General features: G+C 35.4%; 1 pseudogene; it reads right to left on the bottom strand.

Annotated features, from left to right (window-relative positions):
- Positions 1–4,441: 4,441 nt before the first annotated feature.
- LOC149249573 (tryptophan aminotransferase-related protein 3 pseudogene) overlaps positions 4,442–18,843 on the bottom strand; it is a 45,594-nt pseudogene continuing 31,192 nt past the window's right edge.

Here is an 18,843-nt window from a genome sequence, read left to right as displayed (position 1 = left end):
ATCAACCCTCGTGCTTGATCTAGCCTATTTTCCCATTTAGTTGCCTTATCTTCATCTTTCAGTTTGGTTTCTTGGCCTGAGGCTATTCTGTAGAGACCTTTACTTCTAAGTAAATCCACAATGTAGGACCACCATTGGAAGTAGTTGGTGCTGTCAAGAATAACTTGGCATGGAATTTTCATTTGAACAGAAACTAAAGCTATAGATGTTGAAACTAAGTGTCCCAATGGAAAGATCTCGAAAAATTAGGATGGTTAAAAAAAAAAACAGTTCTGAAAATGGCTTCCGGATGAAGAAGTTATGGCATTTTGAAGAAAATTTGATGAAGATGCCGACGAAGTGCGGGAATGTGCGGAAATGAATGATAATGTTATAAAAAAAAATCAACACCCTTTCCAAACTTAATCTAATTAAATCAACAAAAAGAAGACTTGAACTCAAGACCTCTACTCTCATAATGTAGCTTTGGACCAAGTGAGCTAAACTAAAAGTTTAGTATTTTTTGGAAAAGAAGAAGGGGGGTTTTTTTTTTTTAGTCGTTGAAGTTTTGGGCTGTGTGCTTACTTTGAGAAAGCTCTTTTTCCCTGTAAAAAAAAAACACAAAACCCAACACGGACATACAAAAAAAAAAAAAAACCTTACGGCTCGAAGTTAGCTTTAGCCGGAAACTAAATATTTTCCTCAATGTTTCTGATTTTCTGAGATCACACTAAGGCGCAGCGGAAAAGAGCATACGCATGAGAAAAATCCTTCCTTTCTGTTTCTGATTTTCCCAGATTGCACAGAGTCGCGGGGCAAAGAGCATACATAGAAATGAAAGGTATAGATCCGGTAACAAAAAAGAAACAAAAAGCTAAATAAACTGAAATAAACAGAGAGAAAATAACTATAAACTGCAAATAAACACTCTATACCTCCAGATCTTAAAAGTGACATAGCTAGGGCTACAAGAAACCGTTTCGCATGAAACAAAAGGGGTTCCTCACTGGAGCAGATGCTCCTAACACAATAGAGCAGTCCTCTTGGCCCGAAAGTAGTCAGAAACAGTAGATCTAGGAAACGACAGTCGGATGCAGTTCTACCGGCTTCATATTTGGATCACCAATGGACGCGACCCTCAAATAGCTCTGATACCATGTAGGAATTTACAGGGTAAGTTCCTCAGACAGAACACCAAAGGACACCACTCACAAATAGATCACAGATCAATACACCAGTATTTTGACGTGGTTAAAACCCTCAAAGAGGGAAACAGTCCACGACCTGAGCCAACGCGGCCACTTCAGGAAATTTATTAATAAAAGAATGAAAATTTACATAAGCTTATCTCATGGATAGTTACCCTACAAATGACCCTCCATGCTCTTTAAATAGAGATCATGGACCAATCAAGTGTTAAGCCACGGATCAAGTGTCGGTAATACCGAGGAGAGAATGAACCGTCGGATCACTACATATCGTGACCGTCGGATAGTAAGTTACAAAATGTACATAGTAAAGAAACACACTTTACCTAACTCTATACTAGACCAAATTATACTTAACTATTTCCTATGTGTCGGAATATCCTAACAGGTGCTCTTGCCGATGATCCTACAGATCAGCGATGTACACGTTCTTAGTTCGATAGAGCCTCTTCTTTACTAGCTCAAGCTTCAGCTAATTATGATCCTGACACCTTTGTAGAAGCTTCAGGCCATCCAGATTGGGTTGCAGCTATGAATGAAGAATATCGTTCATTATTGGAAAATGATACATGGGATCTTGTTCCCCTTCCAAAGGGATGAAAACTTGTTAGATGCAAATGGGTTTACAGAACCGAGTATGGACTAGATGGAAAAGTTGATAAACATAAAGCTGGTCTTGTTGCTAGGGGTTTTTCACAGGTTGAAGGCATTAACTATACTGGAACCTTCTCCCCTGTTGCCAAAATGAACTCTATCCACCTTTTTCTTTCCCTTGTTGCCTCTTTCAAATGGGAAGTCCATTAGATGGATGTTAAATCTACCTTCTTGCATGGGGACTTGCATGAAGAAATCTATATGGAACAACCTACTGGCTTTATACAAACAGACTCTAGCCTTGTATGTCGGCTTAAGAAATCCCTTTATGGTCTCAAGCAAGCCCCTCAAGCTTGGTATGCCAAAATGGATAGCTTTCTTTTAGAAATTGGATTTTCTAGGTGTCATTCTGACAATACTATCTACACCAAGAAAGTGGGCAAGTCTCTTATCATTCTTGTTCTTTATGTTGATGATCTTATCCTTACTGGTAGTGATCCCAACCTTATAAACCATGTGAAGTCCAGCCTTAAAAAGAATTTTGAAATAACAGACTTAGGACACGTGCATTATTTTCTTGGTATTCAAGTATTGCAATCCAAGGAAGGTATTTCTGTTTCCCAGTCCAAGTATGCATGTGATCTTCTACGCCATTTTAGCATGGAACATTGTAAGCCAGCGCCTTCTCCCTTTCAGTCTGGAGCCAAACTTTTAGTCACTTGTACTTCCCCTGAAGTTGATGCTACCTTATACCATCAACTTGTAGGAAAAATTTTGTATCTGACCCATACTCGTCCTGACCTTTCCTTTGTTGTTGGCCTTATTGCTCGGTTTATGCAAAAACCACATGAAAGTCATTAGAAAGCAACTAAAAGAATACTTCGTTATGTTCGGGGTATAGTTCAGTTTGGGAATCATTACAGTGCCGAAGCATCTCCCCTATTGGTTGGTTTCACTGATTCTGATTGGGCTGGTGACCCTAATGATCGGAAGTCTACTGCAGGTTATGTGTTCACTCTTGGTTCGGGACCTATTACATGGGCTTGCAAGAAACAAAGTGCCATTTCTCTTTCTTCAGCAGAAGCAGAGTATCATGGTGCCATAGAAGCTAGTAAGGAATCCTTTTGGCTTCGTCAAATCCTGTCAGAGTTCGGCTTTCAGCAGCAACATCCGACTACACTTTGGTGTGATAATCAAAGTGCCATTCAACTATGCAAAGATCCAGTCCAACGTCAGCACAACAAACACATTGAACTTCACATGCACTTCATCAGAAATCTCATTCACAGCCATGGAAAATTTTAGGGGCTAATATTCACAAATGGGCTAATTTTCCATGTTTTTTCCAAAAAAAAGATTCGCCAATTTCTTTTCTTTTTCTAAAAATGATTCGCCCAAATTTTGTAGTATACAATTATTTTAGCTTAAAAATTGCCAAAATTGTATAAAGGCTATATAAAAATCTATTATAAATTTGAATGTTTTTACAAAGATATAAACAAACATTTTATAATGTGCAATTTGTGGACTAGTAAGATTCGCTAAGGTTTTTAAACTTTAAGACAATTTTTCATCCTTAAAATTATCCCTGTTCACGACCATGTTCTTGAAGTGCAATATTGTTCAACAGATGATCAAGTTGCAGACATCTTTACAAAGGCTCTCACAGAGGTGAAGTTTACTAAACTTCGATTTATGGTTGGAGTTCAGCAAGTTGTCCATAAGGGGGGATAGGCTCCAATGCCTCCTTCCTTCTCGTATTGTGTCATATTTGTACATCCTTCAATCCTATCTGAAGTTTTTCTTCAGGGGGGATGTTAGGATACTTCGACACAAAGGAAATAGTTAAGTATAACTTGGTCTAGTGTAGAGTTAGGTAAAGTGTGTTTCTTTACTATGTACTTTTGTAACTTACAATTTGACGGTCACGATATGTAGTGATCCGACGGTTCATTCTCTCCTCGGTATTACCAACACTTGATCCGTGGCTTAACACTTGATTGGTCCATGATCTCTATTTAAAGAGCATGGAGGGTCATTTGTAGGGTAACCGTTCATGAGAGAAGCTTATGTAAATTTTCATTCTTTTATTAATAAATTGTCTGAAGTGGCCGCGTTGGCTCAGGTCGTGGACTATTTCCCTCTTTGAGGGTTTTAACCACGTCAACAATACTGGTGTATTGATCTGTGATCTGTTTGTGAGCGGTGTCCTTTGGTGTTCTGTCTGAGGAACTTACCCTGTAAATTCCTACACAATTTTCCCATGCCTTTACGTCTCCCTTCCGCATGGAATTCATAGAATAAAACATTTTAGTCTCGGTTCTATAAGCCTGCAAACAAAAATTACCATAATATTAGGCCTGGATTTCAGATCTACTGAAACAATTTGACCTATACCTAGATCATGTAGGTTGTGTGTGGTGGTAACTATCTATTATTTTCCACCCACCCCGATTATTATATGTTAATTCTTTAGAATATCTATTGATTATTAATCTTGATTCTTTAAAATAACAAATAGATGTTATTCATGAACATAGATAATAACTAATTTAAAATAAAACCACATTAAAAAAACTTGAGAAAACTTGAGAGATGCGGACTGCTCATACTCCGTAATAGGGTGCAGGTGCGACTACTTGTGTAGGGTATTGAACGTCCTACTTATGAGAAAGGTTGTAAACAATAGCGTTGATAAGTTCTGTAGAGCCAGTTCCAATCACAATATACCTCCCCTCTGTCACCGTGTTTCCCACTAACGCATGGATCCCATGAATTTGAGTCTCCAACTCGGGAATATCAATATTGTTGGACCATCGAGTATGCTATAGCTCATCCGATACCAGCTAGGGCACACCGTGGCACTCGCTACGACATTACTGGTCCAAAAGGGCTCAAGAAATAGAGGATCCCCACTACAGAACAATATTCAAGTTACCCTTTTGTCAAATAATTAAAAACCTAATGAAACATGGAAATTGAATTCAATTAAGTTTTTGTTAATTCAGAATCATATTCATGCTCACCTGTCAACATCCGCAACACAATCGACAACCCTCTGGGAATAATCAGGGCCTGTATGGCATTCGTTACATTCGCAATTAATTGTTTTATCCTCATCATCTGGCGCAATATTTAACGTATCGATGTGGACAAATCCATGGCCAGAACAATGATGCACTGCTGCTACTTCTGCTTCCTCGGTAGCTTGCCTACTCCATGTTAGTGCCGGTAAATTATTATCACTCACACCCTCTGTAACTCTTGTGTCTCAATGCAGTTCCTGGTACAGAGATGGGTGGACGGAAAACGCAGACAACAGAGCTAGAAATAATAGATTCAGCAGGAGCGAAAACACCGAAATCACATGATTCGCCAGGCAGGATTTAGATCGACTAGAAGAATTATCATTGAGTATTTGAGGTAACAAAGAATCCATAACTCATGATCATATCATATTTATTTTTCAATTAATTAATTTAATTAAAGTATAGAAATAGTTTTGAAATAAATGTCAAACTTTGATTTATAACTATTACTAAAAATGTTCTAGAGAGTATTTTATAAAGGTTAAATCCAACCATCTACCTATTATTATTAATAATTAAATTAAAATTCTATCAATTTTATTAAAAAATAGGCATGCTTATAGCGTAATTAAGTAGTTGTATTTTTAGTAGTGGGCATAGATCTAACATTGAGATTTATCTCAAAAGTATTTATTCCCTTTCTTCCCTTTTGAGTAAATTCATTAATAAAAAAATGTCATATCAACATGAGTTATAGTTTTTTGGGTATGTGGATTTAGTAAGTCATAGTATCGGCCCATGATATTGTAGCAAACTTGATTTACAAGATATGAATCCCCATGGTAAAGTGGGGGTGAATCTCCATGGTTAAAAATTTTGTTATATGTTTTTTATTATACATGTTTAACACACACACATATATATTTTAATTAATAATAATGATGATAATTTAAAATAAGTCATAATTCAGTTAATTTTTATAATTTGTTTAGAATTGTGATAATGTGAAATATATCATGATGTAAGTAGTTTGATTCTTATCAATGTTTATCAACACTTTAATTTATATGGCTAAGCTAGTCATACATAATTCGACATTAATGCAAAGTCCATTTAATATTTCAATATTCTAGATGTTATAGATATTATCTTCTTGAGGAAGATGCAATATTGGGTTGGATTAATAAACATTATAAAATTTTCATATTTTAAAATGTATCATGATGTAATTGTAATTGGTTTGATTTGTATCAATTTTTATCAACTATTTAATCTATATGGGTACGCTAATCATACCTAATTGAATATTATTACAAAATACATTCAATATTTTAACATATTAGATATTATCTTAGCAGAGAAATGCAATTTGAATTAGTGAATATTACCAAATTTTCATATTTTATGAAAATGTAAATAATTTCATATTTAACCAACTATAAAATATTAATAGTAAGAAATGTGTTTTAATGTTTGCTATAAATAAATATAAAGTTGATCTTAGAGAAAATATATTTCCATATTTATTATATATAATATTTAGATATTTAAATTAAATAATTATATGATTATGTAGAGTAATGTTTCTTCAAGGGGGGATTTACTAGGAAGCAAGATAGTTCCAAGGGTTAGCTCAAGTGGTATAGAGTCACACTTGAGTTTTTTAATATTGTTGCTAGTTGTTGTTGATTACATAGTTTTCTAACTATGAAATGCTAGAAAGTCAAGACAAAAATATCTATAGCATGAATTTGAACCTAGGTGGGAAAAGCAACAACCATTCCACCCAACACCATTGGGACAATTGAATTCTACAAAGAATTTGAACCTAGGTGGGAAAAGTAACAACCATTCCACCCAACACCATTGGGACAATTGAATTCTACAAAGAATTTGAACCTAGGTGGGAAAAGTAACAACCATTCCACCCAACACCATTGGGACACTTGAATTCTACAAAATAAACAACTTAAACTCAACCTTTCAAAAATCTCCGAAAAGTTTTGATTAAAATTAACCCAAAAAAATACTTTGGAAAAGACCATTTTACTTATTAATTAGACTACATAGACAAAATTATAATAACTATTATTAATTAGACTACACAGACAAAATTATAATAACCATTAAAATGAATTTATACATGGATTTAAATTGGTGTTAAAGAATTTATATTAATTTAATCTAGCGTCAAAACTATAATAACCTTGAACATAATTTACCATTCATGTAGAAGAGACTTGTTACATGATTTAGCGCTAATGGGGAAGATGGTGTCCCATGAATTGGAAAGGAATTTACGTTGGAAAGAAAGAAAAACAAAAACCAAACTCACTCAATAGGTGTATTATGAATTGGGAAGGAATTTACATCACAAAGAAAAAAAAATAAAAACAAAACTCGTCCAGTAGATGGATGATGTGATTTTTTTTTTGATATTTACTAGCGTAGTGATCTAATTAACATAATCAAATAAATTGAATTATTAGTATACTCTAATAGGTATCAATTTGTGATAACGATTAAACATATTGTAAAAATTGTTAGAACTTTGAGAGAGCTGATAGAGATTGTGCACACAACAAATCACACACTATGATATTTTTATTGATCACAACAGTTACATATATATAGGACATAAATCTCTGACTTCCGCACTTCTAGATCATGACTAAAACTCATACATAGGAAACGACAACTTTTAGATTGACACTTGGGAAGTCTCAATGACAACTCATGATAATACATGGAAACATTAATTCCAATACCCTTCCTTAATGGTTACATGAGAAACATTGAAAGCACGTATTACAACAAGAAAAGAGAATCTCTGACTGATTGGTCTTCACCAACACTCACAACCACTATGGAATCTCAAAAACACTACTCTTTCACCACCACATCTTCGAGCTATCATTTGACCTCCATTTAAAATGTAACCGCCTTTGACCATCGTTGATGAACTTCATAAGATCGATAGTATTAACAACTCATTTCGTCAGGGCTTTTGTGATAAGATTCATCAAGTAATGAACCATACTATGGACCAACCACCATCTGTTGGATATTTCGCTTTCGGTTATCCATAAATTGCTAGGATGGAGGTCAGGCTACTGAATGTGTTCAAAATTTGATAAACAACTTGACCTTACTAACACACAAGAATTGATGTTTCAGACACCAACTAGTGTCCAATGTGGTGATACCTATGAATAAAGAAGATAATCAGGCTCCACACCCAACAATTAGCCCTATAAATTCATAAGCTCCATAATAATTCTTCATAATTCCAAAAATTCCTCTCTGACTACGAGTAACCAGCAGTACATTACCTATCAAAGACTTCAATAGAGAGCTAAAGGAATTAAAAGATTCAATTGTAGAAATGTGTACAAAGCTTGAGAACGTGGATATAAAATAATTAATGGCTTCACTTGATGAGATATCCAATATGCCAAGTTTCCTTAATACAAGTATTTTGAACATACTGGCTCAAAAACTCAATAAATGAATGATATTTTCAAGACTTAAGTTTTGGGAAGTGAGGTTAGGAGAAACATGAACAAGGGATTGAGTAGCCTAAATTCACACTCCTTTCCAATGTGAAAACATTCATCTATCTTTGGTTCCTTTAACAAATTCACACACAAACTAAAAATTGATGTACAAAGATTTGACAAAAAGAATGATAGGGAGACCACAATATGGATAAATAGAGTTTGAGTGCTATTTTGAGTTGCACAAAATGTATGCGAATAAATAAAAAATGAATTTCACATCATTGGACCTAGAGAAGGTCACCATGTGATTGGTTCTTACGGTGGCATTCAAAGGCCCATTTAAGAAGCTAGGATACATTAAGAACACGTTTTTTAAGGAGGTCTCAAAACATAAAGGAAAAACAAGTTTTCTTCAAACTCACTTGATTACAATAGTAGGGTTTAGTAGATGAGTTTTTAAATAATTTACATGTCTTAGCAATTTGCATGCCTAAATTACCACATGATTATCTCTTACAAGTTGCCATATTAAGATTGAAAGAAATAATAAGGAATGAACTCAAGTGATAGATATAAATGAAATAGAAAACATAATTGTTAGATTGTTGTAGAGATACAATTGTAAGGAAGAATATCCCAAGAGATGTCCTTAATAAAATTTCAACTCCAGAAGTAATCAAGTTATGTTATTCCCCTTGTGGGCTAGAATGACAAATCAATGCTTTGATGTTGATGAAATAGGATGCACATGCACAATGCAGATAAGAAAAATGCCAAACATTTTATTTATAACAAAAAACAATATATCCAAACATATTTTCTTAAATACCCTCATCTTACAATCTTTTATTACCGACTTTGTAGTTCCGCTTCCTCCTCTCAAACTCTCGTTTTGACTACATTAAAAATACAAGAGTAGAATTGTAAATACATAGTGGGAGTTCTCATAATTTTATCAATACTAAAATAGAAAATAAATTTAACATATTTTTCTATCCCTCTTTCAACCTTCAAGTCAAAATTTCAAGGAATAAAATTTACTATGTGTATGGGGAAATTTCGTAAGGTTAAATTATTAGTTAATGATTACCAATTAAAATTCCTTATTTATTTCATGGAAATAGAGGGAGACAATGTAGTATTAAAAGCTTGTTGAAATGTGTAGCTTGGGAGGTACTCCCACAACCCCCGGGGTATTGGGATTTTGAGGAGTTGACCCACAAAAGTGGTTTGTGGAAAATGTACCCAAAATTGTGGGCACAAGACCAACTGAAGGCTCTAAGTTTTTCATTTTGGGTGTTATATGAAATCTACAACTGTGGACAAAAGTGTCTTTCCTAGGTCAAGTGGACTGACCTAGAACAATAGAAAGAAAGGACTATAATGTCTTCCTTAAATAAATTGAACAATGGGATGAGGCCTACCTGGAATCTGTCATAAGCTTCACTCCTTTCTCAGCTTGTACACTCCAATCCTAGCTCCAATACCTAAAATTAGAACCTAGACAATCAGAATACACAAGCCAAATTTATATGACATCTATACCTGAAGGTTTGTGGAGAACAATTTGATATACTTACGTGGAATGAGATATCACCCCTAGAATGCAAAAATGGTTAAAAATGACAACTCCCACATTTAAATATGCCATAACACGTCTCTAACCTAGAACTCTATGTGTGTCATTAAGTTTCAAATGATCCTTAGGTTAATTGAGATGAATTTGGCAGTTGATCTTGAATTATGTTTCGATTTCAAGGCTCAAAACTTGATGTCACCTGAACACACCTATGATGCAAATAATATGACAAAAATAACTATTTTCATTTCCCTTTTAACAATGAAAGGAAGAACTAAGTAGGGGTAGAATCAATCAATCAAAAATGAAACAAACAAGTCAGGCAACAATCGGTCTCCTCAACTTCACTATTCCAATCAAAATTAAAGCCCTATATGCAATGAAACTAATTGTTTTTTTCTTTTCTTTTAATGTTTCAAATTCAAAGAAACATATAAATGCAACTTGATCATTGACGAAAAGAAACCACACAAACTTTAATAGTAATGTAATAGTTACTTTTCAAATTCAACAATCAATCTATGCATACAAGCCCTTATTGACAAGAAGAAAGAAAGAAACATAATCTTATCAAAAAGGCGATTAACACTCACACACAATTTATCCCCTGCTCGACGATTGAGGGGGATTTGTTTTTGCAAAATGAATGAAAAAACACACAATTTTACACTAGGGAATTCCAATTTCGCACACAAAACCCTAGATGCAATGCATGATGCATAAGATTTGTCTTTTCAATTCCACTTAATTTTTAGATAAAAACAAAGATATTTTCCTAATTATTGATAAAGTCAAACTTTTCATAACGATGTCTAGAACACCAATTCATTCAAAGACTCAATGATCAAATAAATAAGTTTGGTAATGACCTAATGATAAGAAAAAAGGAAAATCTAAACAAATCCTTATCAAAGGCACTCAAAACTAAAAGAAAACCAAATGGAAGCTTCTAAGAGACCACAAGATACTCAGGGACTCAAGGAAGAGAAACTAGATTAAAGGTGGACAAAGAGAAAATTAGACAAAAGAAAATTTATGCATGAACAGGGACCAATGTAGGTGATAAAAGGGAACCAATGCTCTGCAATGCAAGCACAAAGAAGTCTCAGGATCTTTGCAACAATCTGTCTCTAGACCAGAGGGAGCACTGGTCAGGGGATGCAAGGTTCTGACACAAGAATTGCAATTGAAACTCAATGGAATGCCTTCCTAGGTCTATTATTCACTGAGCAAGATAGTGAAGGTATGAATAAGAAGTAAAGAAAATAATAAGGACAAGAAAAACACCAAGGGAATACATTGATCCCCAGTATGGTTGCCAATTTGTTATACAAAATCTATGATTGCAGACATAAGTGTCTTCCCTAGGTTTTGTGGACTAACCTAGAACAACAAAAATCAAGGATTATAGTGTCTTCCTTAATGTAATTTAACAATGGGACGAGGCCTACCTAGAATCTGTCGTAAGATTTTCTCCTTTCTCGTCTTATACACTCCAATCCTAGCTCCAATAACTAAAATTATAACCTACACAATCAGAAAACACAAGCCAAAGATCTACAAAATATATGTAGCATAATCCAATCACTTCATTCAATAGATCAACATGGTATTGAAATACATGAAATAACATAACATCACATATAGGAAAAAATTTACTCCTTGTAATAATAGAAATGGAGAGAGTTACAACCAAATATAGAGTTGATCTTGTAGAAGATCTCCTCCAAGTTGACTTGTCCTTCCTTGTCACAGAGAGAGTTAGAACCAAATATAGAGTTGATATTGTAGAGGAGCACCTCGAAGTTGACTTGTCCTTCCTTCTAATAAAGTGTGCCTCTATGTCACCCTAATGCATGGAATAATGACTCTCACAACAACAACATGAGGGTAGAATCTATCTCCAAAAGCCAACCCCTAGCTTTTGGATGGCAGTAAATATATAGAAGAGGATGGTAGGTTAGGAATTATTATCCATTTACTAATCTAGGCTTGAGATCCACTCTTGATGAGAGGATGAGCTCAAGTGATAAGGGGTGAAATATCCAAGGTAGGATAGGATAGAATTCAAGACTTTCATCCAAGGTAAATGGTTATAACAACCTTTGGAAGTTTTGGAAGAGGAAGCTTCGAGATTATTTTTATTTTTCTTGAATTTCTAGAATCAGTGCACCCCCAGCAAGGGGAAACTTGCTGGTGATCAACGGAGGTCCAAAGAGGGTCAACCTGCTAGTGAATGCAGTCTCTTAAGGAAGCATGGTGGGTTGGGCCTTAAAATCACTAAAATAAAACAGTTAAAGGAATAAATTCAGGGATTAAGGAGAGTCATTATTAGGGACTTGTGCAAGGGTGATGACAAGGGATAAAAGGATGTTGATTTATATAGTTAACATGCCTATTAACCAGATGTGACAAAATGGCCTATAACAGATTCCCCCTAATGCACAAAGTAAAAAATAACAATTGATGATTGAAGTGCTTTACCTTGTGAAAAGTCGGGATCAAGAACAACTGGTGAGATCCTTATCTACTACAATACCTTTACATCATGACATATCTCCTGAGGGAGGCATACCCATGCTCAGCATATAAGTTAACATTACATGTACAATGATCAAAAGTCACACCCACTGATGAAAAAAGGTAGACCAATGGTTGGATGACTGTCTGTATGATCGTAGACATCATACATTGTGATCTTGTATTAATCCTGAAACCACAACCTAGATGGTTGGAAATAGATCTGGGGTCTTCTATCTTGTTCATACAATCTTCCAATGTACGAGTATAACCATGTGAATCAATGAGCTAGAGTCAAACATGGTAGACACCATTTGATTACCAGCCATTGATGTAAGCCATTAACATACACGAGAGAAAGCACCAATGATGTTAATGGATCTCAAGGTACTGCAGTAAAATTCATATGGTGATCATTGAAGTCTAACACCACAAAGAATCTATCAGTTGAAGGCCAATGATGTAAACCTATTGTCGAGAGCAAGGAAACTTGTTATTGATGTATTCAAGAACCAAGGAACCAAAGGGTTGTTCCTAAATCAACTTCATGGATAATGAGTTGATGTGAATAAGAAGTGACTCGTTGCAGGAGGGCCTTGATGTATCCCCCATCAACGACACAAAACATGTATCATGATTTGAGATAGAATGATGATGATATGAAATCGGATTAGGAACATTGAACATGGAATGAATACTTAAGAGTATTGTAGCAGATATCAACTCAATGAATTCTCTTGAACACAATGAAAACACTATATGGAGTTGGAAGCATTGACCCAAAAACAAAAATGGAGGCATTGAAAAGGTATGATGAACCAAAAGACAAGAATATTTACCAACCCAACAACCACAGAGATGAAGTGGAAGAGTGTCGTGTTCAAGAGTGACTCACTGCCATTAACAAGTGGAGTACTCTGTTTTCCCAATTTCGCCAACCATTGCTGGTCAGTACCTCTTTAATTTTGAAAATATTAAGGAGGATAACATATGCTTGATCTGTAAGTTCATCCTTTGGATGAATCCCTCCGAGTATATTTAACGAACCCTGAGAAGGAGTGGTTTGGTATTGTCATGTTCGACGAGTCCATTTCTATTTGATGTTTTAATGAGTCCAATGAAGGTCTAACTCAACATCTTTTTCATGTTTAGAGAGTTTGAAAAAGAGGTGAAAAAGAAAACTCCAAATGTTCCTTTTCGTAGATAGTCTTTTGAGTCCAAAAAGGTAGAAAATGATACTCAGGAGAACCTCTTAGCCATGTTTGATTAAGGTATTCATTTTTCCTAGATAGTCTATCTTAGTTTGCAAAAGGGTTAAAATTATATTGAGTAGACATCTTTTCATTTATTTTAACGAGTTCGAAAAGACAAGTTCTCGAAAATCTCTTCATGTTTATGGAGTCTGAAAAGAGAAGAACGATGACTCCTCCTGGAGGAACGAGTGGTATAAAGGGTACCAAATGGTTCCAATGATGATGGAATTTCTCAAAACATGTAGAGGTAAAGAGGTTAGATAATAAGACCACTCATCATAATTGTTCCTCAGGAAAGGGTAAAACAACCAGGTGAAAGTGTATGATTGACCAAGTAGAGGGTGACGATGGAATGAGAAAACCAATGATCATTTAGAAAAAACAAGATAATAGAAATAGAATGGTTTCATTTTTACACAAGCTTGAAATATGGGAAACTATGCTTGAGATTGGTTTCATTTTTGCACAAGCTTGAAACATGGGAAACTATGCCTGAGATTAGTTTCATTTTTACACAAGATTGAAACAAGGAAAAACTATGCTTGAAATAAGTTTTCATGCTCCCATCATAATGACTCAATTCTAGGAACATGCCCCCCAAGCTTCATTTAATTCACCCAAGTATACTATTGGTTGCTAAAAGGTGGATGGAATGAAGGTTCAATTACGAGATCAAGTGAAAGAATCGACTGGGAATTTACGAGATGTAATCAAAGAATCGAATTGGACGGGGATCTATTTCATTTTTTAACGAGCTTGACACAAGGAAACAACTCTACTAATAACACCTTGTTTCATTTTTAACGAAATTGACAGAAGAAAAATAACTCTACTCTGAGACCTTGTTTCATTTTTTAATGAGCTTGACACAAGAAAATGAACTCTGCTCAGGGACCTGATCATGGCTTGGAGAAGGCCATGGCTTCCAAGAGGTTATCATCAAATGGGATAACAACACTCTGGAAGGGATACATATCAAGGGATTCAAGGGAAAGATCAGGCACGAGTGCTCCCAGTACATGATGCACTACATCACCTACTAGATCATCAGTAGATGTAGTAATGGAACATGTTGGCACATAATTAATCTATGGTGACGGATATACGACTGGCGTATAAGGACCATTTAGGGATGTTGGCTGATTATGAGTCAAATTAGGACTAACATATGAAAGCTGGTTAATGGTCATGATTCATCCTTCATGTGGGAAACACATCACACAAAAGAGTGAAGAGACAAGAGCTTCCATGTCATAAACATAGTCACTCCCAAGGAGTAAATTAAAATCCAAAGGACCTTGGACTACCATCACATATTTATAAACAATATTTCCTCCCAAAGTAATAGGAAGCTGAGGAAGGATCCCTAACGGTTGACTGGTTCCTCTGTTAAAAGCCAACATATTCTGGGTAATGGGCACAAGTTGTGGAGAAACGAAAGCTTTCCAAGTAGTTGAGGACAAAATACTAACAAACGCACCTTCATATATGACTGTGTTAGGTACAATCATACTATAAGAATGTATTATGATCTAGAAAGGCACGCAAGAGGGAAGATGATATCCTGCCAATCGTCTCCAATCAAAGGAAGTGACCATACTACTTGGAGGGGATGTGATGGGAATGGGAGAACTACCCCCTTGTGTTATGGGAACGGGATAACTACTCCCGTGTTGTGGGAACCGGAGAATTGTCCCCTTATGTTTTTGGAACAAGAGGATTCCCACCTAGTTCATTGGAACTTGAGGAAACGAGAAGAACATGAGCAATATGAAGTTCACTCTCTACAACAAAGGTACGATCAACCGAAGGTGGAATCTAGTCAACAATTTTCTCAACCAATGGTTGGTTAGGAAAAAACTCATGAGATTCACATTTAGAGAGAGTGGGATTGACTGGAGACATATTTTAATAAATCACTTCATCAACTAGTGGAGGATTAGGCGAAATATTTCGATAACCAACTGAAAGACGAGGCTGAGAAGTTGTAAGGTTTTCCAACACTTTTGATGCTTCATCCATATAAGGACAAAGGTGAATAGGATGATTCCATTCACATAACCTATAGGGAAATTTGAATTTACCCTTTTTCCCATGGACCTTACTATCACTAGTTGAAGGTTTGTCACCAGCATGATCTCCATAGGCTAATGAAAAATGCTGATGTGAGCTTGTTGACCACACTTCTAAGACCTTGGGAATACTTGGACAATCTCTAAGAAGGTGGTCGTTGTTACATAACCTGCAAGGTAATTTAACTTTGCGAGGCTAATTTGAAGGCTCATGCATACTAGTGGCATGGGTAGCAATGGTTACTTGGTTTCCCCCTTGCTTATTTTGAGTCTTATTCTTCTTCCCTTTCTTCTTCTTCTTTGATACTAGAATCAAGACTTTCACCAGGGAAGGAGGAAGAAAGGGATGAAGAAACAACAGGTGAAGAAGGAAAAGTCTCAACTTTAGGAAAAATTTAAGGTTGATACTATTTAGGTGGAGGATAACTTGGTTGAGGAGTAGTTTTGACATTCAAAACCATAGGGGTTGAAAACAACCAAACTTGCAAACCAATGGTAACTGCAGGAAGGGACATCATTTCCATATAAGGAGCACTAATATTTCCAAAAGAAGGAAAAGGACCAGGATTCCCATCAGAGGGGTTTCCTTGATTGGTAGACTTAGGAAATGTTGCCATTAGTCTCAACCTAATATCTGCTAAGGAGTTGTCCACGGTAAGGATTTTGTTTTGTGGTCAATTAGTTGATTTTAGAAATTAAAAACACAAAATAAAAATAAAAATGGGTAAACTAGGCAAAATGGTTTACCAAGGAGCTACGAATTGCAATATACCACCTTGGAGAACCAAGGATTGATGTACGAGCATGTAATCTCCCCGAATATTGTGTTCGGTGTATCACCGTATGCAAGGTAGTTGACTCAATTACCTATGGTGAGGATAGAAATCTATGATGGACTTCCAAAATATACTCGATGGTACATGGAAATGTAGTTCGTAGTAGTGTTGTCTAATGCGTAACCATTGGATGAGAGTGTTCCCATATTCTTATAAGGCATGGAGTGTCATCCAATATACATGAAGGCTTATGGAGAACAATTTGATATACTTACGTGGAATGAGATATCACCCCTAGAATGCAACAATGGTTAAAAATGACAACTCCCACATTTAAATATGCCATAACATGTCTCTAACCTAGAACTCTATGTGTGTCATTAAGTTTCAAATGATCCTTAGGTTAATTGAGATGAATTTGACAGTTGATCTTGAATTATGTTTCGATTTCAAGGCTCAAAACTTGATGTCACCTGAACACACCTATGATGCAAATAATATGACAAAAATAACTCTTTGCATTTCCCTTTTAACAATGAAAGGAAGAACTAAGTAGGGGTAGAATCAATCAATCAACAATGAAACAAACAAGTCGGGAAACAAACGATCTCCTCAACTTCACTATTCCAATCAAAATTAAAGCCTTATATGCAATGAAACTAATTGTTTTTTTCTTTTCTTTTAATGTTTCAAATGCAAAGAAACATATAAATGCAACTTGATCATTGATGAAAAGAAACCACACAGACTTTAATAGTAATGTAAAATTTACTTTTCAAATTCAACAATCAATCTATGCATACAAGCCCTTATTGACAAGAAGAAAGAAAGAAACATAATCTTATCAAAAAGGCAATTAACACTCATACACAATTTATCCCCTGCTCGACGATTGAGGGGGATTTGTTTTTGCAAAATGAAAGAAAAAACACACAATTTTACACTAGGGAATTCCAATATCCCACACAAAACCCTAGATGCAATGCATGATGCATAAGATTTATCTTTTCAATTCCATTTAATTTTTAGATAAAAACAAAGATATTTTCCTAATCATTGATAAAGGCAAACTTTTCAGAACGATGTCTAGAACACCAATTCATTCAAAGACTCAATGATCAAATAAAAAAGTTTGGTAATGACCTAATGATAAGAAAAAAGGAAAATCTAAACAAATCCTTATCAAAGGCACTGAAAACCAAAAGAAAACCAAATGGAAGCTTCTAAGAGACCACAAGACACTCAAGGACTCAAGGAAGAGAAACTAGATTAAAGGTGGACAGAGAGAAAATTAGACAAAAGAAAATTTATGCATGAACAGGGACGAATGTAGGTAATAAAAGGGAACCAATGCTCTGCAATGCAAGCACAAAGAAGTCTTAGGAGCTTTGCAACAATCTATCTCTAGACCAGAGGGAGCACTGGTCAGGGGATGCAAGGTTCTGACACAAGAATTGCAATTGAAACTCAATGGAATGCCTTCCTAGGTCTATTATGAACTGAGTAAGATAGTGAAGGTATGAATAAGAAGTAAAGAAAACAATAAGGACAAGAAAAACACGAAGGGAATACATTGATCCCCAGTATGGTTGTCAATTTGTTATACAAAATCTATGATTGCAGACATAAGTGTCTTCCCTAGGTTTTGTGGACTAACCTAGAACAACAAAAATCAAGGACTATAGTGTCTTCCTTAATGTAATTTAACAATGGGACGAGGCCTACCTAGAATCTGTCGTAAGATTTTCTCCTTTCTCATCTTATACACTCCAATCCTAGCTCCAATAGCTAAAATTATAACCTACACAATCAGAAAACACAAGCCAAAGATCTACGAAATATATGCATCATAATCCAATCACTTCATTCAATAGATCAACATGGTATTGAAATACATGAAATAACATAGCATCACATATAGGAAAAAATTTACTCCTTCTAATAATATAAATGGAGAGAGTTACAACCAAATATAGAGTTGATCTTGTAGAAGATCTCCTCCAAGTTGACTTGTCCTTCCTTGTCACAAAGTGTGCCTCTATCTCACCCTAATGCATGGAATAATGACTCTCACAACAACAACACGAGGGTATAATCTATCTCCAAAATCCAACCCCTAGGTTGTGGATGGAAGTAAATATATAGAAGAGTATGGTAGGTTAGGAATTCTTATCCATTTACCAATCTAGGCTTGAGATCCACTCTTGATGGGAGGTTGAGCTCAAGGGATAAAGGGTGAAATATCTAAGGTAGGATAGGATAGGATTTGAGACTTTCATCCAAGGTAAATGGTTAGAATAATCTCTAGAAGCTTCTAGAAGAGGGAGCTTTGA

This window comes from Pinus tabuliformis, chromosome 7, assembly GCF_031772625.1.
Source record: "Pinus tabuliformis cultivar Carrire ecotype Pingquan chromosome 7, CPIR1, whole genome shotgun sequence".
In the NCBI taxonomy this organism is placed as follows: domain Eukaryota; kingdom Viridiplantae; phylum Streptophyta; class Pinopsida; order Pinales; family Pinaceae; genus Pinus; species Pinus tabuliformis.
The sequence above is the reverse complement of the archived record's forward strand: the minus strand, read 5'-3'. Positions and strand labels throughout refer to the sequence as shown.